This window comes from Equus quagga, chromosome 2 (genome assembly GCF_021613505.1).
Source record: "Equus quagga isolate Etosha38 chromosome 2, UCLA_HA_Equagga_1.0, whole genome shotgun sequence".
Taxonomy (NCBI): domain Eukaryota; kingdom Metazoa; phylum Chordata; class Mammalia; order Perissodactyla; family Equidae; genus Equus; species Equus quagga.
This window is the reverse complement of record NC_060268.1, coordinates 149,897,594-149,911,238: the sequence shown is the minus strand read 5'-3', so window position 1 is coordinate 149,911,238 and position 13,645 is coordinate 149,897,594.

Genomic DNA, 13,645 nt, shown 5'->3' with positions numbered 1-13,645 from the left:
TCGGAGTAATTTGCCGGTTTCGTAAGCTGTTTTCCTCATCACTTCATGTCACATGCAGGCGAACCTCAGTTAAAGAAAGGAAAGTGGGTGTTGAAGGAGAGCTAGTGGGAATTGTTTCTTGGCCCCTGCTTCCAGATTTCAGAACTTGTGTCTGTCTCTGGTGCCAGAAGGATCTGCCCCTTCCCCATTTCGTGGATGAAGGACAAGTGGCCTCTGCTTCACTTTCCCCTGGCGCTCTAGGCACCACGTCTCCCTCTGTTTCCAGTAGAACCCAGCTCAGTGCAACACGGGACGGTCGCATTTAATGTCTGCGGAATCCAATCGCTTGAATTCTCATGCCCCTTCTCATGAACGGACTCTAGACAAGTTGTTTTCTTCTCAACTTGTTTGCTCATATCTCAGAGATCATTTTTATTCTGCAAATTCTAAAGCTTTTCCTCTGACATTCCTATGAAAACATAACTCAATCACAAAGATTTTAAGCCAGAATAATTAACAGAGGTTGATTGTTCATTAACTTAGCAAACCTTTACTAGATGCCTATTGTGTTTTCTTAAAAAGAAGAGCACATGTTTAGATATGGAACAGCGTGTTTGCTTTTCCCCATCGCTATCCTTTAAACACTAAGGAGGGCTTTGTTTTTCTAAAATAGTGTCTGACTATAGCGACATCTACTGGTAAACGGAGCTCTAAACCAAGGGGAGTGTATGGCCTCAAAGGCATTTTGACAATTCTTTTTTCCCTAAAGTGTAGTCCAGGCGGATGTCCAAATCAACGTTCTTTGATAACGGGAACTCCTAAACCACTTCATTAAAATCACTTTCATGTAAATGATTTCTGAATCTTAAAATCTTTTTTGTTTAAAATACTAACGCTGTCTTTGCTGAAAAATCCTAGACCAAGCTGCTGAGCAGCCTTTTGAGAATGTGCACAGAACCTTAGAAAAATATTGCATTAAAGTAACTCACATTGAATTGAAAGGCTGGGAACCATGACTAACATAGCATTGCTGTTAACTGATGGATGCCAGGGCATTCCAGCTCACAAATGAATTGTTATTTAAAAGTTAATTAGCATGCCACGTTTGAATTTTGTCTTACTTCTAATGCTATATCCACTGGTTAAATTCTTAAAGCATCCATCAATAGCATATTTTACAAACATAACTGAACTACTGTGCATTTGCAAAAAAAAAAAAAGGAAAAAAGAAGGGGGAATAAGAAATAATGCTTTTATCATATTAGTAAATAATTAGGATGTTTAAAAATTGAAAAATAAAGTTTTTAAATAATGGATTTTTTTATTACCTTGAATTCTGCAAGGAGAAATGACTGTACAATTGTCTAATAAATGGTTGCTAGCTTGCAAAACATTAACTGCCCCTCGTAGTGCTGCTGAGTTTTACTAGTAAGGATAACTTTGGCTACATGTCCTCATGGTTGCAAGAGGCTGCAGTGGCTCCAAGCATCACCTCTTTATGAAGCAGAAAATGTTCTTATCAGAAGCCTCATTGTGAGAACAAAAAATCTTTCCCAGAGCTGTTGCCTGTAGACTTCCTTTATCATCTCATTAACCAGAATTGGTTTTTTTGCCACTTTCTCCGTCAATCACTGGCAAATGGATTAGAATCATCATGGGGATTAAAATTCACTCCTGCCTTAGCCCCTCTCCTGAGGTTGGGTTGGGGTCACCTTCCCTGAGGAACTAAACAAAATTGGGCATATTTAAACAAGGAAAAGGGAAGTGGATAGATTTGGGGTCTATTATAATTGAGGAGTGAATGGGAGGGGAAGAAAATGAGACAGGTGTGGGTGATTCTAGAGGTCTAGGTTTGACGGGAAGAACTAGGATAACAGCAAAAGAGAAAGGTTGGAATTAGAGAAGGGTTGGTTTGCTTTTGTTTCGCTTGAAGATGGGAGAGACCTGAACATATTTGTTTGGAGAAGAAGAGCCAGTAGAAGTAGAGAGTTTGGAAATTAGAAAAAGAAGTTTCTGGAACATGTGAGAAAGGATGGAATCTCTAGCCAGGTACCAAACTTCGGGATATAAAAGATAAAATTCCAAAAAATGAGTGAGCACATTAGACAATTGCCAACTTTTTATTTCCTCAGTTAGAAGCATTAAAAAAAATCAACAATCATGTCATTAAAATTACTTTCTTGGTAGCAGTTTCTGATTTTTAAACATTTTTCTTGACTTTGGAACTATGTAGATTATGTTTTTTTGGCTATTTGTAAAATTGGTAAAATCTGAATAAGGTCAGTGTATTAGGTATTAGCATTCTATTGATGTCAATTTCCTGATTTTACTGTGGTTGTTGAGAGACTATCCTTTTAAAAGAAATATATATTGCAAGCTTTTAGGGGTTGTGATTTTATGTGTCAACTTGGCTAGACTATGATACTCAGTTGTTTGGTGAAACACCCATCTACATGCTGGTATGAAGGTATTTTTTTTATTGAATTCATAATAGTTTACATCAATGTGAGATTTCAGTTGTACATTCTTTCTTGTCTGTCACCACATAAGTGCTCCCCTTCACCCCCTGTGCCCACTCCCCACCCCCCTTCCCCTGGTAACCACTGAACTGTTTTCGCTGTCCATGTGTTTGTTTATATTCCACATATGAGTGAAATCATCTGGTGTTTGTCTTTCTCAGACTGACTTATTTCACTTAGCATGATTCCCTCTAGGTCCTTCCATGTTATTGCTAATGGGATGAATTTGTCTTTTTTTCTGGCTGAGTAGTATTCCATTGTATATATATACCACATCTTCTTTATCCACTCATCGGTCAGTGGGCACTTGGGTTGCTTCCACGTCTTGGCTATTGTGAATAGTGCTGCCATGAACATAGGAGTACATATGTTATATTGGATTGTTGATTTCAAATTGTTTGGGTAGATACCCGGTAGTGGGATAGCTGGGTCATATGATAGTTCTGTTTTTAGTTTTTTTTGAGGAATATCCATACTGTTTTCCATAGTGGCTACACCAGTTTGCATTCCTACCAGCAGTGTATGAGGGTTCCCTTCTCTCCACACCCTTTCCAACATTTGTTATTTTTAGTCTCAGTGATTATAGCCATTTTAACAGGTGTAAGGTGGTATCTTAGTGTAGTTTTGATTTGCATTTCCCTGATGATTAGTGATGTTGAACATCTTTTCATGTGTTTATTGGCCATCTGTATATCTTCTTTGGAAAAATGTCTGTTCAACTCCTCTGCCCACTTTTTGATTGGGTTATTTGTTTTTTTATTGTTCAGTTGTGTGAGTTCCTTATATATTATGGAGATTAACCCCTTGTCAGATATATTATTTGCAAAAATTTTCCCCCAATTGGTGGGTTGGCTCTTTGTTTTGATTCTAGTTTCTCTTACCTCACAGAAGCTCTTTAGTCTGATGAATTCCCACTTGTTTATTTTTTTTGTTTGTTTCCCTTGTCTGAGAGGACACGGTATTTGAAAAGATCCTTTTTAGTTCCATGTCAAAGAGTGTACTACCGATATTATCTTCTAGGAGTTTTATAGTTTCAGGATGTATCTTCAAGTCTTTGATCCATTTTGAGTTTATTTTTGTGTACGGCATAAGATAGTGGTCTACCTTCATTCTTTGGATATGGCTGTCCAGTTTTCACAATGCCATTTATCCAAGAGATATCTTTTCTGCATTGTATGTTCTTGGCAACTTTGTCAAAGATTGGCTGTCTGTAGATGTGTGGTTTTATTTCTGGGCTTTCAGTTCTGATCCATTGATCTGTGTGCCTATTTTTGTACCAGTACCATGCCATTTTGATCACTAAGGTTTTGTAGTACGTTTTGAAGTCAGGGATTGTGATACCTCCAGGTTTGTTCTTTTTTTCTCAGGATTGCCTTAGCAATTTGGGGTCTTTGATTGCCCCATATGAATTTTAGGATTCTTTGCTCTATTTCCAGGAAGAATGTCATTGGGATTCTGATAGGGATTGCATTGAATCCGTAGATTGCTTTGGGTAGTATGGACATTTTAACTATGTTTATTCTTGCAATCCATGAGCAAGGAATCTCTTTCCATCTCTTTATGTCATTATCAATTTCTTTCAGTAATGTCTTATAGTTTTCATTGTATAAGTCCTTCACTTCCTTGGTTAAATTTATTCCTAGGTACTTTAGTCTTTTAGTTGCGATTGCAAATGGAATTGTATTCTTGAATTCTCTTTCTGTAAATTCATTATTGGAGTATAGAAAAGCAACTGATTTTTGTAAGTTGATTCGGTACCCTGCAACTTTACTGTAGTTGTTAACTATTTCTATTAGTTTTCCAATGGATTTTTGGGGGTTTTCTATAAATAAGATCGTGTCGTCTGCAAACAGCGAGAGTTTCACTTCTTCACTCTCTGTTTGGATTTCTTTTATTCCTTTATCTTGCCTAATTGCTCTGGCCAAAACCTCCAGTACTATGTTGAATAAGAGTGGTGATAAGGGGCATCCTTGTCTTGTTCCTGTTCTCAGGGAGATGGCACTCAGTTTTTGCCCATTCAGTGTGATGTTGGCTGTGGGTTTGTCATATATGGCCTTTATTATGTTGAGATAATTTCCTTCTATCCCCATTTTGTTAAGAGTTTTTATCATAAATGTCTGTTGGATCTTTTCAAATGCTTTCTCTCCATCTATTGAGATGATCATGTGTTTTTTATTCCTTATTTTGTTAATGTGGCGTATCACATTATTGATTTGCAGATGTTGAACCATCCCTGTGTCCCTGGTATGAATCCCACTTGATCATGATGTATGATCCTTTTGATGTATTGCCAAATTCAGGTTGCCAAAATTTTGTTGAGGATTTTTGCATCTCTATTCATCAGTGATATTGACCTGTAGTTCTTTTTTGTGCTGTCCTTGTCAGGCTTTTGTATCAGAGTGATTTTGGCCTCATAGAATGTGTTAGGAAGTGTTCCACCTTCCCTAATTTTTTGGAATAGCTTAAGAAGGATAGGTATTAAATCCTCTCTGAAAGTCTGGTAAAATTCCTCAGGAAAGCCATCTGGTCCTTTCCTGAGTCTGGTTTTATTCTTTGGGATGCTTTTGATTACTGTTTCAATCTCTTTCCTTGTGATTGGTCTATTCAAATTGTCTGTTTCTTCTTGACTCAGCATTGGGAGGTTGTAAGAGTCTAAGAATTTATCCATTTCCTCTAGGTTATCCATGTTGTTGACATATAATTTTTCATAGTATTCTCTTATAATCCATTGTATTTCTGTGGAGTCTGTTGTTATTTCTCCTCTTTCATTTCTGATTTAGTTTATTTGAGCTTTCTCTCTTTTTCTCTTTGTAAGTCTGGCTAGGGGTTTGCCAATTTTATTTACCTTCTCAAAGAACGAGCTCTTTGTTTCATTGATCTTTTCTACTGCTTTTTTTGTTTCCATAGCATTTATTTCTGCTCTGATTTTTATTATTTCTCTCCTTCTACTGACTTTGGGCTTTGTTTGTTCTTCTTTTTCTAATTCAGTTAGGTGTAATTTGAGATTGCTTATTTAAGATTTTTCTTATTTGTTAAGGTGTGCCTTTATTGCAATGAATTTCCTTCTTAATACGGTTCTTGCTGCATCCTATATGAGTTGGTATGGTATGTTATCATTTTCATTTGTCTCCAGATATTTTTTGATTTCTCCTTTAACTTCTTCAATGATCCATTTGTTGTTCAATAGCATGTTGTTTAGTCTCTACATCCTTGTGCCTTTCTCAGCTTTTTTCTTGTAATTAATTTCTAGCTTTATAGCATTATGATCAGGAAAGATGCTTGTTATTATTTCAATTTTTTAAAATTTATAGAGGCTTGCTTTGTTTCCCAACATATGGACTATCCTTGAGAATGTTCCATGCGTACTTGAGAAGAATGTGTATTCTGCATATTTTGGATGGAGTGTTCTACATATGTCTATTAAGTCCAACTGGTTTAGCTTTCATTTAATTCCACTGTTTCCTTGTTGATTTTCTGTCTGGATGATCTATCCATTGATGTGAGGAGGGTGTTGAGGTCCCCTACTATTATTGTGTTATTTTTAATTTCTTCTTTTAGATTTGTTAATAGTTGCTTTATGAACTTTGGTGGTCCTGGGTTGGATGTATAGATATTTATAAGCATTATTTCTTCTTGCTGGAATGTCCCTTTGAACATTATATACTGCTCCGCTTTGTCTCTCTTTACCTGCCTTATGTTGAAGTCCACTTTGTCTGATATAAGTATTGTGATATCTGCTTTCTTTTGTTGGCCATTAGCTTGGAGTATCATCTTCCACCCCTTCACTCTGAGCCTATGTTTGTGATTGGAGCTGAGATGCGTTTCCTGGAGGCAGCAAATTGTTGGATTTGGTTCTTTAATCCATCTTGCTAGTCTGTGTCTTTTTATTGGAGAATTCAATCCATTTACATTTAGGGTGATTATTGACATATGAGGGCTTAATGGTGTCATTATATCACTCATTTTCTGGTTTTCCTACATTTCTTTTGTTTCTTGTCCTGTGTTTTTTGGTCTACCCATTGAATTATGTAGTTTTTAGTGATATGTTTCTTTGTTTTTTCCTTATTTATGTTTTGTGTCTCTGTTTTGCTTTTTAGTTTAGTGGCTACCCTGAAGGTTGTATTCAGAATCTTGTGTATAAGATAGTCCCTTTTCTGATGGCCTCTTATTTCCTTAGTCTAAACCGATTCAGTCTCTTTCCTCCTCCCCTCCTAAGCTGTTTTTCTCATATCTTATTCCAACTTGTGTTGTGAGTTTGTGGTTAAAGTGAGAAGATTGTCTTTGTTCTTGGTGTTTTCCTTCCCTTTAGCCTAATGCTATAGTTGAATATTTGCTATCCTATTCTGATTCTGTCTACCTATTTATCTCCTTACTCTGTGTTTTATGACCCCTTTCTCCCTTTTTCTGTTTTTTCACGTATGAGGGCCTTCTTGAGGATTTCTTGTGAGTGGGGGTGTCTCATGGCTACAAAGGTCCTTAGCTTTTGTTTGTCTGGGAAAGATTTAATTTCTCCCTCATATCTGAAGGATTCTTTTGATAGACAGAGTATTCTTGGCTGAAGACTGTTGTCTTTTAAAGTTTTGAATATGTCATTCCAATCTCTTCTAGCTTGTAAGGTTTCTGTAGAGAAATCTGCTGAAAGTCTGATGGGGTTCCTTTGTAGGTTATTTTATTCTGCCTTCCTGCCCTGAGTATTCTTTCTTTGCCATTCATTTTTATCAGTTTTACTACTATATGCCTTGCAGTAGGTCTTTTTACATTGACAAATCTAGGAGAACTGGAAGCTTCTTCCACACATAGTTCCCTCTCTTTCCCTAGATTTTGGAAGTTCTCTGCTATTATTTCTTTGAACACACTTTCTGCTCCATTCTCCTTCTCTTCACCTTCTTGAATACCTATAATTCTTATGTTGCATTTCCTCATTGAGTCGGATATTTCTTGGAGACTTTCTTCCTTTCTTTTTAGGCTTAGTTCTCTCTCCCCCTCTGCCTGGAGCATTTCAACATGTCTGTCTTCGATTATGCTGATTCACTCCTTTATGATGTCCACTAGAGCATTCAGGGAATCCGTATTTTATTTTCTCTCTTCCATTGTGTCTTTCATCTCTAGTATTTCTGGTTGATTCTTCTTTATAGTTTTAATCTCTTGTGAAGTAGCTCCTGAGTTCGTTGAATTGTTTCTGTATATTCTCTTTTACCTCGTTGAGTTTTGATGATAGCTATTTTGAATTCCTTGTTGATTAGTTTACATATTTCTGTGTCCTCAGGACTGAGTTCTGGGTGCTTGTCGTTTTTTCTCTCTGGTCTGGAGATTTGAAGTAGTGTCTGATGTTGGAAGGTTGGTGCTTTCTCATTCTGATATTATTTGGTTGCAGTTACAGCCTATCGCCACTGGATGGGGGTCAAGAGCCATGTATTCTGAGTGCTCTGCATTCAGCCAAAATGGGATGGTGTGTGAGGGGGGAGGGGCGCTTTCTCTTGCATGTAGTCTGGGATTTCTTGATCAGCTCTCACTATCTAGTCTCCTGGGGTCATGGTTTGATGAGGCCACCCTGTGCGAAAGCTGTCATCCCCTTAGAGGGCTTCCCTCTAGGCTGCAAGGGCCCGTGGGAGTCCTGGGTGATCCCGCGAATGAGTGACCCCACTCCGGCTCCTTCCTTCATGGATCCTCCACCAGCAGCAATCTCAGTCTTTAGGGGAGGGAGCAAAGTTCTCTTTTACCCCGTTCCAGCTCCTCCAAGGGGGGCTCCAGCCTCTCCATCCTCCATGTCATTGTGTGTCTCTCTGAGGTTTTTGTGTTGTTAGGATGTCATCTGTTGGAATATGGTTGCCCCTTTTTGTTGTATGTTGGAGTGGAGAGAGTCCCAGGCAAGTTCACTCCACTATGACTCCGATGTCACTCTTGGTATGAAGGTATTTTTAAGATGTGATTAACATTCAAATCAGCAACTGAGTAAATCAGATTATGCTTCATAATGTGGATGGGCCTCATCCATCCAGTTGAAGGCCTTAAGAGCAAAGACTCAGGTTTCCCAAAGAAGAAGGGATTCTCCTCAACACTGCAACACAGAAAGGGTCCCTGAATTTCTAACCTGTTGCCCTGTGGAATTCAGACTCAAGACTGAAATATCAACTTTTACCTGAATTTCCAGCCTGCTGGGCTGCCCTACAGATTTCAAACTAGTCAGCCTCTGCAATTGCATGAGCCAGTTCCTTAAAATACATCTCTCTCTCTCTTTCTCTCTTGAGATATGTGTATCTGTATCTCCTATTGGTTTGTTTCTCTGGAGAACCCTGAATAATACAAGGAGTAAATGGCATCATGTCTACAACTTGCTCTCAAATGTTCACTCTTGGGGAATCTGGGTGAAAGGTAGTGGGAATTATATCCACAATTCTTGCAACATTTTGTAATTCTGAAATTAAGTCAAAATAAAAAGATAGAAAAATAGAGCATTTTTGAAAACCAGTTTGGAACATTCCTTTCTCTTATACACAAGCATATGAACTTGCTAAGTTGCCAAGGTAGCTGACAAAGGACTATTTAACACCTAATGTAGCTGAAATATTGGGTCCTCCAAAGGTGATTAAATAGGCAGAAGGCAATTTTATAGTAATAGTGATTCAACCAGAAGGGCAAACATTACAACTGAATAATAGATTTTAATTAATATTTATTTTTGTGGAGAAACTGTTGCACAGTTATTTAATATTTGATTGCCAGGGTGAAAACTTTGGGGGGGACAAACAGTTGGGGAGTTGAAGAAACAATGATAAAGAAGAAACAGGAGCTCAGGTATACCTAGAGAAGAAGGGAAGAGAGTTTAAGGAAGCTCTCACTTAATTTGGTTTAATTGGAAGAAATTCGGGCATATTTCTGTGCTGAGGGGATGGAGCTGGGGTGGAGGGAGTAGTTGAAATTAGACCAGAGTGAAGCAAAATCCAATACACAAGAGAAAGGATGGAATCGTAAGCAGTGTTTTTTTGATTTTATATACCAGTGAAATTTTTAAAAAAATAATAAACCTAGAGGACCAATAAAGTTGTCAACTCCTATATTTGCCAAATGAGGACATTTTTAAAAAGGCAGAAAAAGCCATCCAAACAATGGTTATCCATTGTTACCATCATTTCATAAATAAAAGGCACTTAAGCTTTAAATATAGAAAAGGCAGAAGGTAAGATTTAATAAATTTAGCATGAGTTCTCATTTCATTGAGGACTGTTTATGTGGACTCTACCTTTTGGTGCTAGTCCTGGCTCAGCACATATAAGCAGCTGCATCTGCCCTGGTAGCCCGATCAGAACTGGCCAGAACGACTTGCTCTAACAGCGCACCTTGGATGATTGCACATCCTTGTCTCCTCCATTGTGACCTTGGCTCTTCCTTTGACTTGCTTCCCACAGGCCATCCAGCTAACCCCTGACCTGGCTCTAGACTGATTCTTGCTCCTCACAACGGCAACCTTACAGATGGGACCTGTGGCACCCACTTCCCCTTGCTGTATTGAAATTGCATGTTTATCTGCCCAGGTTATGGTTATTTTTATATCACCAACTCTGCCCTTTGTTAATATTCAAACTCACTTATCCCTTTCTGGTTAGTGTAGCTTTCCTTCTATTTACATCTTGTTCATTCCCATACCATTGCTTCTCACAGGATTTTTTTCGGCTGGGGAGGTTTAATAGCATCTTGTTTCTACTCCTCTAATTAGCATAGTAGGTGCCTCTTGCCTTCACAAGGAATGGCCAGTTGAGTTGCACACCTTACTGATGGTATTAGTGGTGTTCTTCTGACCTTTGTTTAGGCGTTTCCCTGCTTTATGACCTTTGGGGTGAAGTCCAGAGCAATTCATCTCTTCATGGGAAACATGAGATAAATTAGAAAGACCTGTGTATGACCTGCTCAGTCCTCTGTCCTTTGCTGACTATGTGATTTTACATGAGTCTCTTAAACTCTCTAAGTCTTATCTTTCTCATTCGTGAAATAGAGAAAAGAATCAGTCTCACAGGTTATTTCAGGGATCAAATGAGAGAAATATGTAAGGAGCTTTGACATGTGCTGGCACGTGGCAGGGCTCAAGAAACGGTGGCTGTTATTGTAACCCCTCCCTTCCTGCCAGCACTTTCTAGGACTGGACTTTCAAACATGGTAACCATTAGCTACACGTGGCCATTGAGTGCCTGAAATGTGGCTTGTCTCAGTTGAGATGTGCTGTAACTGTAAAATATACACCACGCTTTGAAGGCTTAGTATGGCAGAAAGAATGTACGATATCTCACTAATAATTTTTTATATTGATAACATGTCGAAATGGCAATATTTTGGATACATTCTGTTGAGTAAACTATATTATTAAAATTAATTTCACCTATTTCTTTTTTCATTGTTTAATGAGGTCACCAGAAAATTCAAAATTACTTATTGTTATTGTCAGCTCAGGCTGCTATTACAAAATGCCACAGACTGGGGGCTTAAACAACAGACGTTTATTTCTCACCATTCTGGAGGCTGGAAGCCTGAGATCAAGGAGCTGGCAGTTCCAGTTCCTGGTGAGGACCCTCTTCCTGGCTTGTAGACGGCCAGCTTCTTGCTGTATCTTTACATGGTGGAGAGAGAGCGAGGGCTCTGTTCTCTTCCTCTTTATAAGGACACTAATCCCATAATGGCAGCCCCATCTTCATGACGTCATCTAAACCTAATTACCTTCCAAAGGCTCTACCTCTTAATACCATCATATTGGGAGTTAGGGCTTCAAATATGAATTTTAGGGGGACACAAGCATTCAGTGCTTGCATTATATTTCTCTTGGACTGTGCTACTGTGGAGGTGTGATTTTTGTCTGTGATATAGAAAAGGCTGACAAATTGTCGTCTGGGATCTTTCTTTAGAGGTCGCTCCTGGCTATGACTCCATTGCCCACTTGACATCCCTTCTGAGGATGTCACATTGTCTTTACCACTTATTTAGTCTTAAACATCTGCTTTTCATTGTTAATTTCTTTTCTTATGTGCATGGAAGATCAAAGACAGCAAGTAAGGAGATAGGTGTCACCTGGAAAAGACTGATCAGACACTGCATCAGATCCACAAGGGGAGGCACCACCTCAGTGAAATTATCACAGTTCAGGGTCGAGTCATGAGGAAATGAAAATCTGGTTGGTTAGCATATAGGTAGCAAATATTGGGTGTTGAGTAAGGTGTTTTGGGGGCAAGTAATAGAAAGTAAGTCTAACTAAATCACCAAAAGGGGATTAATTGGAATGATAGTGGTGAGCTCAGTCTTGACAAAAGAGCTGGATGTTAGGAGGGACAGGACCCAGTGTAACAGCAAGAGTTCTGTAGACAGCACCCATGGCCCACCTCTCTGGACGTTGTCATCACACAACTCAACTATGTGCCTTCTGCTCTTGTGACTCTGCTCAATATTCAAGTGACCAGGAGAGAGAAACGTCTTTTTGTTGAGCTCAGGTCTTGTTACCCATTCCTTAGGCCATTGTGGGTGGGATTCTATATTTTCAGCTCACTGAACTGTGGGGATTCGGTTCAGATGGTTTTCCAAAGGGAGTGGGTTGTGGCAGAGATAATGCTACGTGTTCACCAAATTCTCTTATCTTTTCCCCTTCCTGGATACAAAGGAAAACCTTATTTCCTACCTTCCTTTTCAGTTAGGTTAAGGTCAGTGGGATGTGGGTGGAAGTGAGGTTCTCCATGTCCAAGCCTGTGTGGCCACAAAATCTGCAGCAAGCTTGGAGACTACATGTTTAAGAAGTCAGGATCATAGGATGGAAGGAGCCTGGTGGCCTGAGCCACCACTTAAAGGAGAGACTACAGAGAGCTTACAGTTCACATCAGACTGTGATGTAATTAAGAAATAAGACTTTATTGGCACGTCTCTGAGATTTTGGGGTTGTTTATTATAGCAGCTAGCCTAGTTGCCCTGAGTAACATATGAATATTATCTTATAAGAAAGGGGATGAGGGATGCTGGGAGTACAATATGTCTTTCTGGGAAGACTCACAATAACCAAGTACATGGAGACTGATATGTGGAACACTGATAATTTTATTAATATACAATGAGAAATATAACAGTTTAGGGAAGCAAGTGCTCAATCCTTTGCTTAGTCCATTCTCTTCTGGACTTAAAGTATATGAGAAACCAAATCATAATCACATGGATACTGGATAGCATGGATATACAAAGAGTAAGAGGTGTTGATTTATAATTGTAGCATTCAGTAGCAAGAGGACTTGACTGCTTAATCATTGGGTCATGTTTCTTGTTTTCGTTTTGCTGAGGAAGATTCACCCTGAGCTAACATCTGTGCCAGTCTTTCTCTATTTTGTATGTGGGTCGCCACCACAGCATGGCCACCAATGAGTGGTATAGGTCCACGCCCAGAAACCAAACCTGGACCACTGAAGTGGAGCATGCCGAACTTAACCACTAGGCCATGGGGCCGGCCCCTCAGTCATGTTTCTTAAAATGGAGTTCAAGTGTTCCTTGGGCTATACTGCAGGGTGCCAGGGGGTCAACAAGACCCAGGATAAACTTGGCACATCTTCCTAGTATACCAAAGATTTGGAAGATAAAAAGTTAAATAACTGAATTGGTAATTTAAAATAATATCTTTACACCAAAACACACGATATTATATTAATTAGGATGCAAAAAATTACATGAATTTTTTAAAAAGCATGAAGCCTCAAAGAAGTTGAAGCTTGAAATGGGCAACTTCGGGCTTAGGGTGAGCAGTAAAGCCTTGAAGTCGAGAGCATAGTCTTTCTTGGAGTTTGACAGACGAGGGTTTTAAGACCCAGGCTCTGCCACTTACTAGCTATGTGACCTTGGACAAGTCACTTAACTTCTCCAAGCTTCTGTATCCTCAACAATGAAATGAAGACAATAAAGAACTTTCTTAAAAGAGCTGTAAGACTCAATAAGCCAGAGCACAAGAAGCAGTTAGGGCAGTAGCTGACATGATGAAGGGTAGTTGTTATTGTTGAAGGGTTTATAGCTATGCTTCCAGATTCTTCTAAACTGTTAGGTACACTTGAGGGAGAAAAATTGAGAACTCACCATCTTGGTGCATCCCAGCTCTGTGATGGGAATATGCCTGCCACAGCCACCCTCCTTTCCTGCTT